Source organism: Camelus dromedarius, chromosome 8 (genome assembly GCF_036321535.1).
Source record: "Camelus dromedarius isolate mCamDro1 chromosome 8, mCamDro1.pat, whole genome shotgun sequence".
In the NCBI taxonomy this organism is placed as follows: Eukaryota; Metazoa; Chordata; class Mammalia; order Artiodactyla; family Camelidae; genus Camelus; species Camelus dromedarius.
The window spans coordinates 49,275,858-49,289,494 of NC_087443.1; the positions used below are offsets into that span (position 1 = coordinate 49,275,858).

Genomic DNA, 13,637 nt, shown 5'->3' on the forward strand with positions numbered 1-13,637 from the left:
CTTCTATACAAATATTAATCTAGATAGACCTAGAATCTGGGGTAACACATTCTTGGTTTACCTGAAGCTAAATTTTCAGGTAGTAACCATAAAAGGTGTAGAGAAAAATAGGGATTGGGGGAAAAAGACTTAAACAAATGTGGAATAAATATCTACCTTCAAATTGCAAGTACCTAGAGGGTACATGTGGTTTGGATTGGTTCTCTGTATACGTCTCCCCATTCTTACCATATTCCCCTGGCATTGATTATGAGCATCTATCATATGCCTGTTTATAAAAACAGAGAAATGTAAATAAGTGAGGGAGAGACCATAACTTAACGCTGATGTCAATGGAAATGTTTGTTTATGTGTGTATAGTTGGGGAACTAGTCCAGGCACTGTGAAAAAATGAAACTTCAGGGTTGTGTCAATGGTGAAAAATACTATTGACCCCTAAGTAAATTTCTATGATATAGGAAAGGGAGATCTGAGAAAGGAAAGTTGACTTTTTTTTTAACAGTACAAAATGTTTTCTATTGGCCAAATTAAAAATGTAATATTTCTATCTCTTTCCCTTATTTTTTAAAAGTCCCTTTGGGGTTTGATGAAAAGGCAATAAAATGTTGATTCCTCTACACTTAACTCACCAAATTGCAACTTGGTAAGAGATGTTTGATGTTTACAAAGTTTTTTGAGTTCTCAGAAATAGTAATCTACAAGGGCTGTGCTTTATACATTTTTGTATTTCCAGCATCTATTACTCCATTGTACATGGTTAGTGTTGAATAAATGTTTGCTCAAAGGATGTATACACGTGGGCCAACAAAAAACTCATTCAAACTTTTGAAAGCTTTAAATTCTCAGTGTTCAAATCTTTAAATGTGGTGGGTTTTTTTTTTTCCTCTATGAAAATAATTTTCCTTGGTTTCTCAGTCTCTCAATTTTTCTCTATCCTTCTGAGTTACCATGTTATTAACCTCTTTCTATGTCATCACACCTCATCACTCTAACCTAGTTCTTGAGTTCTGGACCCCATAATCCTTGCCCAGACACTGATGTCATCACTCCCAGAATGCTGAATTCTCTGCCTCTAGCTCAGCTTTTGTAGAGTCCAGGCAAAGGCACTAGGAATATTTGAATCAGCCTGAATTTCAAATAGGTAGCAAAGATGGTTTCTTATCCAGATAATTCACCTCATCTCATAAAATGTCATTGCAAAGAATACCTTGAAAAGGGTGTAAAATATAACTAGGTGAGTGTGTATGTTAGTATGTCCATGTGTGTGTATAATGGGGTATACAGATGTTTGCCTTTATTTCAAAAGATGGAGACCAGTGTGACACACTCCATGCTATTTCCATAGTATATAGCTGAGCTGCAGTGAACCTGCACGGACATGAAGTCTAAGTAATCCTTTAAATATGTTTTTCCCTTAGAGCTAGTAAATACATTCTTGAAGGCTAGAGGTATCACAGTGGGATAAAAAAAAACAAAACAAAACATTTTTTTCAGGGTGATCCAGCCAATTCACATCTATATCTTTTAAAATTTCTTTCTTAGAAGATTTAATTCTCTATGTGTAGATTCTTGTGGCACAGCCCAGAAGTCATGTACAAATGGAATATATTGGTTATATTCTTAAGAAAAGTGTTGATAAGATTTATTTCTTAACCATACACTGCATATTATTGAAGATAAGTGATTCTCAGAACTAGGATAATAATGACAAATTCAGGGTGCTGATGATATTTAATCTATTTTAGGTATATTTCCTTAAAATATATTGTCTCCCTTTTTGGCCACTGATGTTTGAGGCTGTCAGTCCTATATTATCTTATGTTACAGTACTTAATATTCATAAAAAGCTTTATCAACACATGGGTGCTTTCCTGCAGAGATGGTATATTTTTAATTGGTTCTAATGTGTTATGTGCATCATCTCATCTTCCCTCTATTCAACTCATCTCTCCAGTGTTCTATTATATTTAATGGTGATTTCATAAGCCCGTTTCTCTGTTGTGCTTTAGGGAAAGATTTGCTTGTATTTTGGGCTTCTGGCTACAGAGCTCTGTCTCTGGTACCCAGAGAGCTGCTGTAAAATTACTATTGGGTGGAATACCTTAGGTGTGAAGAAAGCGATGTGGTTTGGTCAATTCTCAGAGGAGCTTTTCTCTTTATTGGTATTTGTCTATTCTATTTTAATAAACCATTGGGTAGATGCAGGCAGAATGTGCCACAAATCAATTATATGACCCATGTAGCAGCTTTAGTGGGCTCGAACTGCAAAGGACATACTTTGCTGAAATTGTATATTCAATTGCTGAAGTCTACATTCAATCCTTTTAGATCTATTCTATCTTTTTAAGTCCTGAAAACACTGGCTCGGTCTATTCTGATGAGGACTTGTTCAGAACAAACACACAATAAAGAATGAGATACTGTCCTCTCTAGTGCTGTGGCAGTCCTAATGGACAAAACAATAGTCATATTGCGTTTCCCTTTAGAGGTTTTAATTTAATAGAAAACCGTTCTGTCCTTCAGCAAGTTTTAGTATTCTCGTTCATTAACTTTTCAAGTATTTGTTGTGTTCCCAGCTGTTGCTGAGCACCGTGTAAAGTGTGAGAGTACAGAAACCAGTTCCTAGTGAGAAGGTGATTTAACAGTCTTAAATCATTTTGTTTTCATCTAAATAGAAGTGTTGCACCACAATCTCTCAAACGATCCAATTGCTTGGGCTCCTAGGATGCAGAGGGCCAAACGTGCCTTTGGTTGTGAGTCTAGAGATAAGCTTAAAATCATCTTTGCTACCGAACTAAGTCTAATCACTACTTCTCCCCTGTTTAAGTTAACAGCTGCTTAATTTCCCACGAATTCAACCCTTCTTCACCCCTTCTCTCATCCTCCTTCCTGTCAACTCAGAAGCATGATCATTAATTCTTTCTGGTTCTCATTCATGTCGAGCAGACCCAATAGCTTTTTATTTGGGTTGTGCAATTATGGCAAAAAGACTGCAGCCACTTTGATCTTCAGGTCTAGAAACGACCTTCTTTCTACCTTTAGTACTGTGGAAATAAAAGGGTCAATGCTCTGCCCCTCAGACAATAATGAAGGCTAAAGAACACATGGATTTTAAAGTCAGCTTAATGGAGGTATAATTTACACACAGTAAAATTCACCCTTTTCATGTGTACTGTTCTATAAATTTTGACAATGTACACAGTTGTGTCTACACTACCACTATAAAAAAAAATAGAGAGACCATTTCTATCAGCCCCCCGACAATTTCCCTTGTGCTCCTTTGTAGTTAACCCCATTTCCCAATCACAGCCCCTGGCAACCAAGGTCTGTCCCTACAGTTTTGCCTGTTCCAGAAACACAAATAGAATAATAGAACAAGACAATATGTAGCCTTTCAGCCTGGCTTCTTTCGCTGAGATAATGCTTCTGAGATTCACTCATGCTATTGTAAATATTAGTGGGGTTTTTTTCCATTTTATTACAGAGTAGTTTTGCATTTATAGATGTGCTACAGTTTGCCCGTGTACCAGGTGATTGATACTTGGGGTACTTCCGGTTTGGGGCTATAATTAATAAAGCTGCTATGAACATTTGCATATAGGTTTTGATGTGGACGTCTGACTATTTCTCTTGGGTAAATTCCTAAGAGTGCAGTTCCTGGGTCATATGGTAAGTGTATATTTAACTTTGTAAGAAACTGTTAAACTGTTTTCCTATGGGGCTATGCTGTGCTGCACTCCCATGGTGATACGTGAGAATTCCGGGTGCTTCACATCTCTGCCAGCATTTGGCATCTTCAGAGAGTTTGATTTGAGCCATTCAAGCAGGTATGTCTCAGTATCTCACTGTGATTTTAATTTGCATTTCCCTAATGACCACTGCCATTCAGCATACTTTTGTGTGCCTATTCGTCATCCACATCTCTCCTTTTGTGTGTGGTAAAATACACGTAACACAAAATTTAGCATTAGTAATAGCCACTGGCAAACATTTATCTGCTGTCTCTATGAATTTGCCTATTCTGGATATTTTACATAAATGGAATCGTTCAAGATAAGGCCTTTGTGTCTGGTTTCTTTCACTTATCATAATGTTTTCAAGGTTCATCCATACTATCATGTACCAACTTCACTGCCTTTTATGGCTGAGTGATATTCCATCTTATGGATATACCACACTCATCTATTCATCAGCTGACGGACATTTGGGTTGTTTCTACCGTTGGCTCTTGTGAATAATGCTGCTATGAACATTTGTGTGCACAGCTTTATTCGAACATATGTTTTCAATTCTTTGGGGGTATATATCTAGGATTGGAATAGCTTGGTCATCTTGTAATTCTATGTTTATTTTGTTAAGGAATTGCCAAACTGTCTTCCACAGTGGCTAAACCATTTTATATTCTCCCCAGCAAGGTACGGCATTCCAATTTCTCTAGTCCTAACCAGCACTTATTTTTCCTTTTTTAAAGAAATTATAGCCATCCTAGTGGGCGTGAAGTGGTATCTCATTTGGTTTTAATTTGCATTTCCCTAATAATTAATGACTAATGACGTTGGGCATCTTTTCCTGTGCTTTTTGACCATTTGTACCTCTTCTTTGGAGAAATGTCTATTCAAGTCCTCTGCCGAGTTTTAAATTGAACTGTTTGGCTTTTTGCTGTTGAGTTATGAGTTCTTTAACTATTCTGGATAGTAGGCCCTTATCAGGTAAGTGATTCACAAATATTTTCTCCCACTCTATGCATTGTCTTTTCATGTTCTTGCCAATCCTTGATGCACACAAGTTTTGAATTTTGATGAAGTCCAAATTATCTACCTTTTGTTTTCTGGTTGCCTGTGCTTTTGGTATTAAATCTAAGAAACCATTGCCAAATACAAGGTCATAAAGATTTACCCCTGTTTTCTTCCAAGCTTTTTTATGATTTTAGCTTGTATATTTATGTTTTCAATCCATTTCAGGTAAATTTTCACCTGTGGCATGAAGTAAGGGTCCAACTTTATTCTTTCGTACATAGATTCCCTGTTGTTCCAGCACTATATGTTGAAGAGACAATACTTTTCCCATCGAATGTTTTTGGGAACCTTGTCAGAAATCGATTCACCATAGGTATGGGTTTATTTCTGGACTCTTGATTCTATGCCATTCATCTCTATGTCTATTCTTATGTCACTGCCACACTGTTTTGATTATGGTTTGTAGTAAGTTTGGAAATCAGAAAGTTTTGAGTCCTCCAAATTTGTCCTTTTTCAAGATTGTTTTAGCCATGTGGGGTCCCTTGCAACTCCAGATGAATTTTTGGATCAGCTTTTCCATTTCTCCAAGGGCCATTGGATTTTGATAAAGACTATAATAAATCCGTAGATCACTTTGGTTAATACTGGCATCTGAAAAATATTGAGTCTTGTGAACTACAAACATGAGATGCCTTTTCATTTACTTAAGTCTCCTTTAATTTCTTTCAGCAATGTTTTACAGTTTTCACTGTAGAGCTCTTACACCTCTATGGTTAACTTCACATCTCCTTTTTAGTGAAGTGCTGTTTTAAATCTTTTGTCCATTTTAAAATAATTGGGCCATTTGTTTTCTTATTACTGATTTGTGAGAGTTCTTTATATATTCTAGACACCAGTTTCTTATTGGATATATGTTTTGGCAAACATTTTCTCCAAGTCTGTGGCTTGTCTTTTCATTTTCTTAACAATACCTTTCAAGGACATTGCTTTTAACTTTGATCATGTCCAATTTATCAATTTATTCTTTTATGGTTTGTGCTTTTTGTATCCTATCTGAGAAATAATTGCCAAACTACAAATCATAAATATTTTCTCTTATGTTTTCATCTAAAAGTTTTATAGTTTGAGGTTTTATATTTAGGTCTATGATCCATTTTAAGTTAATTTTTTGTGTATAGTGTGAAACATGGACTTTTAAGTCTAAAGTGACACGTTCCAGTTTCTATTTTGCTGCTCACTAGTCGCATCGCGTTAGGCAAAACATTCAACTTGAACCTCAGTTTCCTCATTTAAACAAAAATAGTAATATTTACTTCCTGATCTGTCAGAATTGTTGTGAGGATCAAATGCAAACAAGTATAAAAGCACTTGCTAAAATCAGAATATAAATGTTAACTATTATTATTTCTCACTGACAGCAGCAACAGAATGATAGTATAAGAATGTGTCATAATTGGAGGAAAGCCAGAACTCAATTACCAGCAGCAGAACGAGTGGTTAAAAGCACCAGCTTTTAAATAGACCTGTGCTTGAATTCCATTTTTGCCACTTCCTAGTGGAGGAACCTCACACAAGGCACTGAGCTCTCAACTTCCCAACTTTCTGACCTACGTAATGGGGAAGGAGTACGGACTCCACAGGGTGGAGATGAAGTGAGTTACATACAGAGCCCAGTAAGTTATACAGAGCAGGGGATTAATAAATGGCATTTTTGAGAGAGAGAGATAATGGTTATGCATGTAAACTGTCTAATAAAATGCTGATGAAGACTGTCATGGTCTATATAAATGCTATGACAGATGATGGCAAGATTAAGGTGAAAAGGAAGAATGCACCTTGCACTCTCCTGCCTCTGGGAAAGTGGAACACCAGTCCAACATCATTCCCTTTGCCTCTCTGACTTTATCTTGTAGGATTTAGCTCAAATGGCATGTTCTTTTAGGGAGCTATTTATTACCGCTTTCTCTTCAAATCTGCTCTGGGTTCACTCAGTACACTGTGTATAACTTTCTTAGAACAAATTGTAACATATCATGATTATCTGTTTATTGGTCAGCCTTGCTGATTATATGGGAAGGTCCTTAAAGGAAGGGAGCTGTCTTTGAGTCTTTAAATCCAGTCTAATAGCTGGCACATAGTAGGAGCTCAGTAAATGTATGCTAAATGAAAAGAATATATGTTATTAATTTCTAATGTGGGTATAAATAGCTTTTGTCAAGTGAACTTTTTAGTTCAGCTTGTTAGTTTTAGAGCTGAATACTAATGTCTACTCTAAGCAGACCAAGTGGACTTCCCTTTATGGGGTAGTGCTGGAATAGGGCCTGTTTCTCTTAGATTGCCCACACCCCTATAATAACATCCATCATCCAGTTTTAAGTAATACTGGGTTCAGATGAATATATACAGCGTTTGCCCAGGAAAAAATGACAGACTCCTTTTTAAAGTTTTCTGTAAAGTACTGCTGTTCAAAGTAATTAGTTCTTTTGAAAAAGTGTGATGCTGACCACATGGCAGGGTAAGTTCCTGCCATGAGCACTTGAGAAAAAAATGACTTAATTAAACTCATATGTGTTAAAATGTTTAATAGCTCATATAATACGGAATTTTATGAAAAGGGGAAATATCTGCTCATATAAACTTCAATTAAACTGTGACTGAACATCACTAATTCAATGATCAGAATCTCTCAGCTGATGATCTCACACAGATGTAGCTACCTCATAATAAAGCGAAGCAAGTGGTTAGTTACGTGCCAGTGAGAAAGAGGTGAGAGATCACTCAGTGGAATGCTTAGGACCGACACCTGTTAGATCTCCTGCTCTTGGGAGACTGGGTCATGCCATGGTCCACCGATTCCAAAGTGTCTGTTTTGGGTCTCCATAGGATACCGTAAACTTATGGCACATAGACAAGAGTGCTCTGGAGGCCTCAATTTCATGCCAGGAAATGTAGACTCATGGCATAAATGTGTTAAATTACCAAACACTGGAAAATGTGTAAGTTCATTTAGGAATGAATGGCAAGAAGCTGGAAAATCTATAAACTTAGAAAAACCCAACTGAGAAGAGTTTCTTGTGTCCACAGGGACCCACCACTTTTATCTCACCCTGTTCTGATGTTAACAGTCCCTCTGGTACGACTGAGTGTCACAGCCCCTGGCATGGAGTCAGTCCTTCTGAAACATCCTTGTCTAGAACTATCTGCATAGGTGAAGCAAAGAGAAAAGACAGAAACTCTGAAAAGAGAAGAGAGTAAGAAAAAAAAAAAGTGTGGCAGCTTGTGGGCACCGAGGTAATCAAGAAAAGGGAGCAAGGGACACACATAGAGCTGATCTACTAACTAGGAAACGTATGGAGTCACCTTCACCCACCTCATCTCCTCCTTCCTTTGCTACCTCTACTTAGTAATATTAATTGAGAACTTGCTTTGTATTAGTGTTACAGTAAATGTTTTCTACGGTGTTCTCCCATTTCATTCTAACCGCAACCCTTTGAGGTAGGTTCAGCTGGACTATTTACAGACGGGGCCCTGGAGGCTTCGAGTTAGTCTAGCTTGCTCAAAAGCACAGGGAGAGCTGAAGTTTGAACCGAAGTCTGCCTGACTCCAAAGTCCAAGATCATGATCATACCACATTATTAAAAATCCAGGAATTACAAGGCATAAATATGGAAGAAAAGTCTCTGTGGCAGAATGATCAAAAGAGTACGATTTTAATGTAGAAATAAACTACAAAACAACATGCCTAATCTACTTTAACTGATAAACACAATTGATTACTATCTTTCAAGGTATTTATCCTAAAAGGCTATATGTTTCCATTTGCAGTGATGTCTTTTAGGGGTCAATGCCTTTTAGGGATAGCAGCTTTTAGAATCAGATTGCTAGACACATTAATATAGATAAATACAAACAGCTATATTTCTTTAGTTCTTGAAAACATTTAAGAAAATTGTTAAGACTGACCAACTATTTTATTAAGAAGATTTAAGTCCAAATGACTTTGGTCATTTCTAAAACAGCAAGTTCAAGCTCAACTTTCAAAGACCTGATTCAACTGATTATACGCTGAAGAGTATGTGTCAGGCTCTGAAAGAGATGCCCAGTCTTGTTGAAATCAGTGTGTGGCTTATTAAGGTGACTGACTACTTTGAAGGGGACAATCCTTTGGACTTACAATTTTGGTGCATTCATACAATCAATCAGTCACTGCTTTTCAGTTTCAACCTACCTAAGAGAAGAAAATGAGGAGGATATAATAGAAGATGCATAAGACAGGGAAAGAGAAAATGAAAATATCAATTACCACCTGACCTCCCAATGCTGAAATTAGACACAGCTTACCCACCAGAAATTAATCTCATGAGGGAATAATGTTAAGTATATGGGTGACCCCAGGCTCTTCTGCATACACATCCCCCTCCCCACCAAACACAAACCTCTACGCTGTTGCATTTTCCTCTTTTCTCTTTCTTTCCCTCTAACTCCTGGGCAGTATGATGCCAACTGAGGTAATCAATTGGGGAAGATCTGAGGAAGCCAAAATAGGGAACTGGCATTGAAAAGGTCTAAGATTTACTTGTCAAGAGGGAAAAAAAAAAAGATAGAGTCAAAAGTGAGGAATGTGAATGGGAGGCTGCCAGGAGGAGAGGAAAGGTAGAAAAAGAGATAAGCCCACGTGGCTGGTTATTAGGGAAACTAGAGTCAAGGGTGCACAAAGATTTGAGGGAGATTCCAGAAGTGGGAAACACAGGGGATGAGCAGAGAGACTTCAGAAAGTACCACTGAGGATGGTGAATTCTGGACATTCTTTAAAGTTCTATAAAAGATACTAGCAAAGATTAGAATTGCTTTACAGTCCTCCTGGTTGCTGAATTTTGTTTCTTCAACTACAACACAAGACTGGGCCATGAGGAGTTCTTGATTTACTTGGGCTACAATAGTGTACCATTTACAGCAGGTGTTCTTAAAGCAGGATTCATGGGAGGACTTTTAAGTTGCTTACAAAGCTTCATAATTATATACACTTTTGTGTTTATGTGTATATGTGTATATATATTTAAGGAACTTATTCTGTACAGTAAATCACACATAGTTCAGATGTACATGTGTATTTTGAAAGGATGAGAATCTTCACATTCATAGCTTCTATCAGATCTTAAAGAGTTCATGATCCTTCTCCTTAAAAATATGAAAGGACCACCACTGAGGAGAGAGAAAGTACAGTCTCAGGGCAAAAGACTAAGTGAAGAAGTGTAACTATAGAAGATAATTAATTTCTGATTTTACTGCTAAAGCCTTATAGGCTAGTCCAAATCCATTTATTTTGCCAAAGAGAGCAAAATATTCATTTACTATCTCCCTCTTCTTTTTCCCCTCCCCCTAAATTCCTCTCTTGAACTCTTTGGTATTCAAAATACATTCAGTGATTTTTTTAAAAAAATAAAGTAATCCATGAGTGTGCTAAATGAGGAAAAGGGCCACTGACATTTTCAGGAGCTACAGAAAGATGGGGGAAAATGAGAGTCAATCTCGCAAGCAAATCAGACATTTACTATAGTTTGAGAAAGGCATCATGGAAGACCCTGAAACAAAGGAAAGCACAGCAATAGTATTGGGGAGAGTTATCAAACTGATCGAGTGTCCTATGTCCAGGTACATGGAAAGGTGTTTTCAGTTATTACTCTTCTGCTGAAAGGATTAACATATCATACTTGTCACAGAAATCTTAATTCAATGCATCACAGCCTGGGCATCAAATTATATTAACTGGATAAACATTTAAATAATGGAAGGCAAAGAGCTGCAAAAGGGAGGAACTTAGAATCAAAACATCTGCCATTGCTATGCTGTGTTTGTTTGAACCACCTACTCAAGTGTTTCTTCCAAAGCCCAAATGGGAGGCACAGGGCAGCTCCAAAGTCTTTCAAACATGCCTTCTTTCTTCATCTGCCTCTCTCCTTGAGGGCAGCATCCACAAAAATGCAGCATTATCTTACTCAAGACAAAAAATTAAATTTAGTGTCTTAGGAGAAGGCCTTCAGCAAATATTAGTCTCTAGGGTTCCATAAGCAGAGTATTAGACATGTCAAAGGTATTTGTTAAATGCTTATTGAATAAATGAGTAACCAAAACGAATAAATGAACAAACATCCTTCACCTCCCTGCTGTCATTGTAGCTATATGACATTAGAGGCAGCAGAAAGCATGGGACAGCAACATCAGGGAAAAAGGAAACAAGAGCTAAGGGACTATTTTGTGTCCCCACCACAAAATTGTCCCTTACTTCTTTCAGAGAGCAGCTACTTCTTAAGTGGCTTGAGCCTTAAAGGGCTGGTGCTCTCCCCAGAGGTTTTATGAGAGGAGTGGGAGATACTGCCTCATAACAGAATCTACCAAGGGATTCTGGGGAAAGAAGGGTGTGATAGGCAGAAATAAGGTTCCCCTACCAAAGATGTCTACATCCTAATCCCCAGAACCTACAAATGTTATGTTATATGCCAAGAAATAGGAAAGGGTGCAGCTGGAAATAATGTTGCTAGACACTTGACCCTGTGATGAGAAGAGTGTCTGGATTATCCAGGTAAGCTCCGTGTAATCACAAGGGTCCTTTAAGGGAGAGTGAGGCAGAAAAAGAGGTCAGAGTGATGTAATACAAGAAGGACTTGACCAGCTGTGGTTGGCTCTGAAGATGGAGGAAGAAGCCTCAAGCCAAGGATTGTGGGCAGCTTCTAGAAGATGTAAATGGCAAGAAAATGGATTCTCTCTTAGAACCTACAAAAAGAAACACAGCCCAGCTGACACTCTGATTTCAGCCCACTGAGACCCATCTTGAACCTCTGACCTCCAGAACCATATGATAATAAATTTTCGTTGTTTTTAGCTACCAAACTTGTAGTAATCTGTTACAGCAGCCAAGGAAAACAGAGGGTCAGGGAAGAGGAGGGAAGGACTGGAGAGGCAGGCAGACTGGTTTTGTCATTATTAGCCATGGGACCTTTGGGAATTTATTTCATGTTTTTGAGGCTTAGTTTTTCTCATTGCTACTGTGGGTTAAAACTAGCAACGTCCTAAGGCTATTGTTGTTCTTTAATGAGATCACATCTTTGAATCGCCCAGCCCCAGGCCCGCCGCACATGGGTGCTCATCATTGGGGTCTCCCTTCCTTTCTTTTCTTCTCCCCCACCCTGCACAGTCCCTGAGTGGCACGGTGCAGGGTAAGGATCACAAAAGAAGAGAAAAGGGCGTGGGGATGGAGAGCCCAGCCCAAGAGGCCTAAAGTGGGAATCCACACCACTCACTGCTGCCTGGGGTGGGGAGTCCAGTTCTGCAGTCTACCTAGGATTTTACAAAATGAGGGTTTGAAGGGCTCGATCATTTGTCTGTCAGAGAGAAAGAAGAGAAGGAAGTGGGTGGAGTGTGAAAAACAGGAAAGGTTTGAGTGAAGCGGGACAGGGGGAGGAAAAAAAAAAGGTGGGAGCCAGCCTGGAAGAAATAAAAGGAGGGATTCTCCTGCAGGGAAATCAGAAATAAAGGAAACTTTGAAATCAGTTGGTTGTTCTTTTGTTTTGTTTTTGTCCCCATTTCTATAACATCCTTCTCTTCCATGTAAGCCGATATTGGACCATATCTATACACAAACATCTATGAATTCATCAAAGGTAGATCTTGTGTCCTGGGATGGAAAGGAAAAAGGGTTACATACATTTACATCAAATTTCAAGAGCTAGGATGAACCTTTCAAAAACTTCATCATGGAGAAATGTTATCTTGGGAATAAATAACTGAAACCTAACTAGCTAAATGCTATTAAGTCTCATGACCAGTCACTAATTATCTCTTCTTTTAAGGTGATGTGGGAGATCTCTCTCTCACTCTCTCTCTCTATTGAACAATGTAAGTAAGATCTCTGCCATAATGACAGTGTTATATTCTGCAGAATGATGCTCAAGGTACTATGAATAGCGGAACATGCAAACCTTTACATTTGAATGACATCTTATTCCCTTTCAGGCTTTGCAGCCCATGTAGATTTCATGACTGCAGAGCTCTAAATGTACTGGGCTCATTCCAAGGGAGACCATCCAAATTGTAATAAAAATCATTGTTAGGGTTTGGATGTACTTTGTGTTCAAAGATTTTTTTAAATTAAATTTTGTTATATTGCACAACTTTAACTAGGTCATTTTGAGGATAGGTCAAATCTATTTCTATTAACACATTATATTTTAAGAAATAAGTAGATTTTAACCCATCTTTTCATTTTATTAATAAATTATTTTGAAGAAGTCACAAGAAGAAATTCACAAGCTATCGTTTCTTTTCAAAGAATATTTATACGTTGCAAATATAATATATCTAGCTTCAATTATATCAACAAGATTATTTCCTTGTTTTCTTTTTGAGGCCAACCTAAAATTGAGTTAAATATCACTTAAAGACATTAGCTATTGAGATTTTTAAAATTCTTTTAAAAGGAAAAAATAAAGTCTTTTAAACTGACCGTGATGTGTTTAAGTAAATATTTTCCTGAAAGATTCACTGTATAATTTAACTTGAGAAGATATAGGTAAACACACAGACCTGCTGCAATATTTTTAGGAAGTTTACCATTTCCTCTGATTTTTGGAAAGCCCTTTAAAATATACAAAATCTGCTGCAATTTCTCACAACCACTTTTTCTAAAAGCTTTACAGCTTGGGTAACCAATAGTGCTGATAAGTCAGTTAATCGATACACTCAGAAATCTTAGTCAAAAATAGACAAGTCACTGCATCTTTTCTCTTTCTGCTTTTTGCTCCATTGCCCCCAAATGACCTCACAACTGAGTTTACAGAACAAAAGACTTTTTCTATGAATACTCACAAACTTCTGTTGAAATATGCAGATATTTTCAGAAAAGTC

At 37.6% G+C, this 13,637-nt stretch overlaps 1 protein-coding gene across 3 annotated transcripts in view; it reads right to left on the reverse strand.

The window, feature by feature from the left end:
- RNLS (renalase, FAD dependent amine oxidase) overlaps positions 1–13,637 on the reverse strand; it is a 267,716-nt gene that overhangs the window by 36,867 nt on the left and 217,212 nt on the right. The window lies entirely within an intron of this gene.